This window comes from Cryptomeria japonica, chromosome 3 (genome assembly GCF_030272615.1).
Source record: "Cryptomeria japonica chromosome 3, Sugi_1.0, whole genome shotgun sequence".
NCBI classification, from domain to species: Eukaryota; Viridiplantae; Streptophyta; class Pinopsida; order Cupressales; family Cupressaceae; genus Cryptomeria; species Cryptomeria japonica.
Window position 1 is genome coordinate 204,870,864 of NC_081407.1, and position 7,765 is coordinate 204,878,628.

The 7,765-nt window shown below is 31.1% G+C and overlaps 1 long non-coding RNA gene across 1 annotated transcript; it reads left to right on the plus strand.

The window, feature by feature from the left end:
- Positions 1-4,024: 4,024 nt before the first annotated feature.
- On the plus strand, positions 4,025-5,128 carry LOC131041035 (uncharacterized). Its single transcript, XR_009104963.2, has 2 exons — positions 4,025-4,650; positions 4,959-5,128. It is a non-coding gene; the product is annotated as an uncharacterized LOC131041035 (long non-coding RNA).
- The last annotated feature ends 2,637 nt before the right edge of the window (positions 5,129-7,765 follow it).

Below are 7,765 nucleotides of genomic sequence, written 5' to 3' on the forward strand. Positions count from 1 at the left end.
ACTTCAGGATTTTTTTGAGGATGATTCTGATGATGGTGTTGATGATCCACCATCCCCACCCCCACCATCCCCAGAAGTAACCAACTGCTGAGTGTGTGTCATATGGTGAGAAGCACCAGAATCGAGGTTACTTTTTCTTTTCATTGTATTATCTTTTCACAATACTTTTTCTTGGTGAATTGGAGCTCTCTTGTTTGGAGAATAGTTTTTCCTGTGTTTTTCTTGTTCTTCAGATTTTGCTTCATTGCTTCTCCTTGTAACAGGTTATTCGGCTTGCAGAAGATCTTCAGGCTACTGTGGGGTTGATTGTGTGTCTTTTTTAGCATCAATGTTTTAGATCACACTCGATAATCCATCATCAGGATGTGATGGATCACAAAGTGTGATCCAAAACATTGATGCTAAAAAAATCACACTATCATAGCCAAAAGCAACTAAATGATATTAACATGGATTGTATAAATATGATAACATTAATGGATATACTATTTTCACTAGTAAAATAATATGTAATTAAATGATAGTTTTGAAAAAACCTAAATAATTGTCTATAATATTTTTTATATTAGTAAGCACTAAAACAAGGGTATTGGCCATTACACAAACAACCCTTAGGCAACATTAAGAGTAACAACACATTAGCACAAAACTAGCATAGATAGCTAAAATGTTGAGAGTATAAAGTCTTAACAACAGATATAAAATTCAATATAAAACATCAAACCAAAGTTTTAGAGCTAGCAAGAGACCACAAAAAGACCATAAAAAGTAGCCTAATTAGCTTGCTTGAGCACATTGCTCCAATCTTCAGTTTGGAACTTAAACAGTTCTTTATAGTTCCCTTCATTGTCTACATCCCTTCCCAGAACCTTCTTTTGCTTCAGGCACATAGAGGTGGTCAAACTATGCATCACTCGCAGACTAAACTTGGAGATATTCACCATCTTTTGTTCCAACTTTGTCACCTTCTTCTTTAAGGAATCCAAATTCGTCACTATAGACCTACATATTTTACAATCATTTTCATTCACCCCTTTTATCTCCACCTCCTCAAGCATCACTTCCTATGTAAGTTCTAGGGGTTCAATCCTCTAACTTTGATCCAAATCCTAATTGGTTGATTTAGCCGAACTACCAGCTTTCTAGGTACCATCCTCAGTCTCCTTAGTTTCCTCCACATCCTCATTCCCAACAGAATCCTCCTCATCTAAATCCTCATCATACTCCACCAGATTTTGTTTTGTTTCACAATACTTCCCATTGGGTAGTTGTCCAATCCATTAGAATGCCTATACCTGGCACTAACATTTTTACTAGCATCCTCCCTGGTCTCCATTTCACCCTCAAAATCAGCCTCAATTCTTTGTTTTTTAGCGGGGGGTGTGGTACCTTGGATCTTCCTCTTCTTCTCAACCTTAGAGGAGGTTGCTTGCTGCGAGACAACTATGGGGTCAAGATTAGGAGTCACTTGAGAGCTAGGGTGAGAGGGATTTTTTTATAGAAAGAGGCAATTTTAAACGTTTCTTTCTACCAGCCCCTGGGGAGTCAAGGATAGTAGTTGTAGGGGGTGAAGTAGAGTTAGGGGCTTCATGCTCAAGAGTTAACTATTGTCTAAGAGGGCTAAGAGAAAGATAAAAATGGTATAGATGAAAATCAAGCCTTGATGGAGCAGAATAGGTTTTCAACCATGGGATTTGCCACCTCCAAGGCTTCAAGCACAAAGCTTTCAAGAGATGTAAGAAGGAAAAAAGGAAGTGAGAGCAAGTCATGATTGTGAAAATGATATAACAGAGGGAAGTAATAGAAGTAGTAAACCTTAAACCTACCCTCTAAAGTAAAAAAAATCATAATCATAAGGCACACCTTATTCCATGGCACTAACAGTTTTTCATGAGCAAAGCCCCCCTACAACTTTAGCTGTTCTTCTTTCTCCCTAAAGAACTGGGGCAAGCTCTTGTTGTCCGAAACACAACTCTACCTTTTCCATTTTTTGCCCTTGGTGGAAAGGTCTATAGCACTGACAATGTCATCCTTAGTAACTTCAAACAAAATGCCATCAATTGAAGCTTTCCTATAATGTTATTTAGGCTTACATTTTAAAAAATATTTTTTTATTCATACGAAAATATACCAAAAATACAAATCCTCAAGCAATAACTTTATATTTTGGTTTTCACATATTAATAGGTTGTAGGTTAATGAATAATTAAATCATGACATATAATGACATCTATATAATTAATATAGATACCTAGAGACTAATCTCTACTGACATCTTTGAGAATAGATGTATTTAAGATACCTATACTAGACCTAAGAAAATGGTAGTATAGACCACCTCTCAAATTCATTTTATATAAAATACAATCCACGTACCCTCATGCTAGTATTGATATCTAGAGACTAACATCTCTGCATTTTTTGGAATAGATATATTTAAGATACCTATATAAAGTACAATCCATGTACCCTCACTGCGAGTATTGATATCTAGAGACTAACATCTTTCCATCTTTTGAAATAGATGCATTTAAGATACCTATAGTAGTCATAAGAAAATGGTACTGCTGACGTCTATATAATTAATATACACATATAAAAACATATATCTTTTAAATAGACATATCAAATATATATTTACTAATTAATTTTGGTGTGCTTTCTATGCTGTCATTATTGTTCCTGCTTACTGCATTAATTCTTATTTACCGGTACACTGTTTTGGAATGCAAAATACTTAATAAGGTTAAATATTTTGTTAACCGGTTAGATACTGATTCACCCCCCCCCCCCTCCCCGCCCCCCCGCCCTATCATTAATCCTAACATTTGCCACCTCCAAGGCTTCAAGCACAAAGCTTTCAAGAGATGTAAGAAGGAAAAAAGGAAGCGAGAGCAAGTCATGATTGTGAAAATGATATAACAGAGGGAAGTGATAGAAGTAGTAAACCTTAAACCTACCCTCTAATGTAAAAAAATTCATAATCATAAGGCACACCTTATTCCATGGCACTAACAGTTTTTCATGAGCAAAGCCCCCCTACAACTTTAGCGGTTCTTCTTTCTCCCTAAAGAATTGGGGCAGGCTCTTGTTGTCCAAAACACAACTCTACCTTTTCCATTTTTTGCCCTTGGTGGAAAGGTCTATAGCACTGGCAATGCCATCCTTAGTAACTTCAAACAAAATGCCATCAATTGAAGCTTTCCTATAATGTTATTTAGGCTTACATTTTTAAAATAATATTTTTTTTATTCATACGAAAAATATACCATAAATACAAATCCTCAAACAATAACTTTATATTTTGGTTTTCACATATTAATAGGTTGTAGGTTAATGAATAATTACATCATGACATAATGACATCTATATAATTAATATAAATAACTAGAGACTAATCTCTACGGACATCTTTGAGAATAGATGAATTTAAGATACCTATACTAGACCTAAGAAAATGGTAGTAAAGACCACCTCTCAAATTCATTTTATATAAAATACAATCCACGTACCCTCATGCTAGTATTGATATCTAGAGACTAACATCTCTGCATTTTTTTGGAATAGATATATTTAAGATACCTATATAAAATACAATCCACGTACCCTCGCTGCTAGTATTGATATCTAGAGACTAACATCTCTGCATTTTTTGGAATAGATATATTTAAGATACCTATATAAAATACAATTCGTGTACCCTCTCTCCTAGTATTGATATCTAGAGACTAACATCTTTCCATCTTTTGAAATAGATGTATTAAAGATACCTATAGTAGTCATACAAAAATGGTACTGCTGACGTCTATATAATTAATATATACATATAAAGAACATATATCTTTTAAATAGACATATCGAAGATACATTTACTAATTACAGCAAAAGGACAGAAAATTTACTGCCTCATAAAAGACGGACATCCAATATAAATACCAAGTTTTTAATGATATTTATTACTGTATTTCAGTGAATTGATTGAATATCAATTTTCCAGATCACACAATCCATCACTGCAAAATAAAATATACTTGTTGTCGCCATTTAAACCCTATTTTCCTGCCCTAATAAGTTCAGTCTCTTTTGAGATAAGTGTTGAGAATTGATCCGTGCCTTTTAAATCCTAATATTTTTTTCCCCTGCGTCCTTTCAAGGTACCCTTGTTTTACTAAATTCTAATTCCAGGAAAGTGATGGCAGAGTACGGAAGGGCGCAGGACAAATTTTAAAGCTCTAATGGCCGTGCAAATGTATGAACGGCGCCTTGCAAAAGGTTGAAAAAAATTAAGTTTTAACGCGGTAGTGGAGATATGGAGTAGGAATTCGGGATTCGGCTTTTGGCGTTACTTCTGAAATTCGGTCCCACACCGAATTGTGTGCTACGGAATTGGATGCATTGGAAACCAACTGTTAACCTAATTCCTGTTTGCTGTTCTTTGCCAATTGGAAGGAATAAAAATTGTCCTTTTCTGAGAAAAGACTCATGAATCTTATCTTTATTTCAACTGGTATAAATGCCTGGGAAAAGTATGTGCTGTGCGCCATATTTTCGAATCGATTTCAACAGATGTGTTGGCTACAGTGGCTGAAGCTTTGAATCTACGCGTTGTGGCCAAGCTACCAGGGTTCCAAACAACTGATACCAGAAAAGGTGTGTATTTTTAGGGTTTTGATAGTACATTTTTGTTTCAGGGTTTCACTTTTATTTATTTTTAGAAACAAACATCTACCTACCTTTTTTTTTAATGATTTGAGTTTTTTATCTTTGTTTATTTTTGGAAACAACTTAATTATATAGACATTAGCATCTACATTATTTTATTTATATTTAGAAATAATTTGGTTACATATATATTGGTATTTATATTTTTATGTAGTAGATTATAATATTGGGAGAGGAGAAGTTTTTTTGGTTAAGCAGTTATCAAAAAGATATCTAATTTATGAATGTAATTCCAGAGTTAAATCTAATTCAATACCACTCTAAGAAGATTTGGACCTTAATGGATGTTGTAATCAAGAACATACTATCATCCCTATGATTGATCTCAAGTAGAGTTGAGTTATAGCCAAAAAGGTGTGTAATTTTGAGGTTTTGGTAGTATATTTTTGTTTGAGTGTTTCACTTTTATTTATTTTTGGAAACAACTTAATTAAATAGATATCCACATCTACATTTTCATATAATTTGTGTTTCATCTTTATTCATTTTTGGAAATAGCTGAATTATATAGATATTAGTTTCTAGGTTGTTTTATTTATTTTTGAAAATAAATTGATTATATTTGCATCTATATTTGTATTGTAGTATATATTATAATATTGCACTTTTAGAAGATTTTGACCTTAGTGGATATTATTTATAATATTGTGAGAGACCCTATATTTAATTTTTTTTTTGTTTAGCTTTCGAGAAAAGGTATCTAATTTATCAATGTCACTCGAGTCAAATCCAATTTAATTGCACTTTTAGAAGATTTGGACCTTAGTGGATGGTGTAATCAAAGAACATACCATCATCCTTACCAATTGACTTATAACAAAAAATGTGTGTTATTTGAGAGTTTTGATATTATGTTTTTGTTTGAGTGTTTCACTATTTAAATTTTTTTTTTTTGGAAACAACTTAACTATATAGATATCAACATCTACATTTATATATAGTTTGAGTGTTTCGTTTTTTGAAACAACTTAATTATATAGATCTTAGCGTCTACATTGTTTTATTTATTTTTGAAAATAATTTGATTACATAGATATTGACATCTATTCTTTTATGTAGTAGATTATAATATTGTGAGAGACTACTTTTAAATTAGAAGTTGTTTTTTGGTTAAGACGTGTATCTAATTTATCAACATTGCCCAAGAGTCAAATCTAATTCAATTCCACTTAAACAATATTTGGACCTTAGTGGATGATGTAATCAAGGAACATAACATTATCCCTACCAATTGATCTGAACTAATTGAGCTATAACCAAAAAGGTGTGTACTTTTGAGGTTTTGATAGTACATTTTTATTTGAGTGTTTCACTTTTTTTTTTTTTTTGGAAACAATTTAATTAGATAGATATCCACATCTACATTTTTATATAATTTGTGGAAATTTCATCTTAATTCATTTTTGGAAACAACTTAATTATATAGATATTAGTATTTTTTTGGAAATCATTTGATTACATAGATGTTTGCATCTATATTTTTATGTAGTAGATCATAATATTGTGAGAGATTCTACATTTTAATTAGAAGTTATTTTTTGGTTAAGTTGTCATCAAAAGGGTAGCTAATTTATCAAATGTCACTCAAGAGTCAAATCTAATTCAATTGCACTTTTAGAAGATTTGGATCTTAGTCACGCTGTAATCAAAGAACATGACATCATCCCTACCAATTGAACTCAATTAATTGAGCTATAATAAAAAAATGTGTGTTATTTAAGGGTTTTGGTGTGTTTCACTTTTATTTATTTTTTGAAACAACTTAATTATATAGATATCAAATCTACATTTTTATACAACTTGAGTGTTTCAATGTTGTCTATTTTTGGAAACAAATTAATTATCTATATTAGCACCTATGTTGTTTTATTTATTTTTGGAAATAATTTGATTACATAGATATTGACATCTATATTTTTATGTAGTAGATTATAATATTATGAGAGACACTACTTTTTAGTTAGAAGTTTTTTTGGTTAAGCTGCCATAAAAAAGGTAAGGTATCTAATTTATGAATGCCACCCAAAAGTCAAATCTAATTCAATTACACTTTAAGAAGATTTCGACCTTAATGGATGGTGTAATAAAGGAACATACTATCATCCCTACCAATTGATCTTAACTAATCCAACTATAAACAAAAAGTTGTGTAATTTTGAAGTTTTGGTAGTACTTTTTTGTATGATTTTTAACTTTTATTTATTTTTGGAAATAATTTAATTAGATAAATATCCACATCTACATTTTTATATAATTTGTGTTTCATCTTTATTTATTTTTGGAAACAACTTAATTAAATAATTTTAGCATCTAGGTATTTTTTGAAATAATTTAATTACATAAATATTCACATCTATGTTTTTATGTAGTAGATTATAATACTGTGAGAGATTCTACATTTAAATTAGAAGTTATTTTTTGGTTTAGTTATCATCAAATGGGTATCCAATTATCAATTGTCACTCAAGAGTCAAATCTAATTCAAAAATTTGGACCTTAGTGGATGGTGTAATCAAAGAACATACCATCATCCCTACCAATTGAACTCAATTAATTGAGCTATAATAAAAAAAAGGTGTGTTATTTTAGGGTTTTGGTAGTACATTTTTGTTTGAGTGTTTCACTTTTATTTATTTTTAGAAACAACTTAATTATATAGAAATCAACATCTACATTTTTATATAGCTGGAGTGTTTCATCATTGTTCGTTTTTTAAAACAACTTAATTGTATAGATATCAACATATATTTTATTTTATTTATTTTTGCAAATGATTTGATTACATAGATATTCACATCTATGTTTATAGTAGATTATAATATTGTGAGAGATTCTTCATTTTAATTAGAAGTTATTTTTTTGGTTAGGATGTGTATCTAATTTATCAACGCCACCCAAGAGTCAAATCTAATCTAATTTATCAATGTCACCCAAGAGTCAAATCTAATTCAATTCCACTTTAAGAAGATTTAGACCTTATTGGATGGTATAATCAAGTAACATACCATCATCCCTACCAATTGAGATCTCAACTAATTGAGCT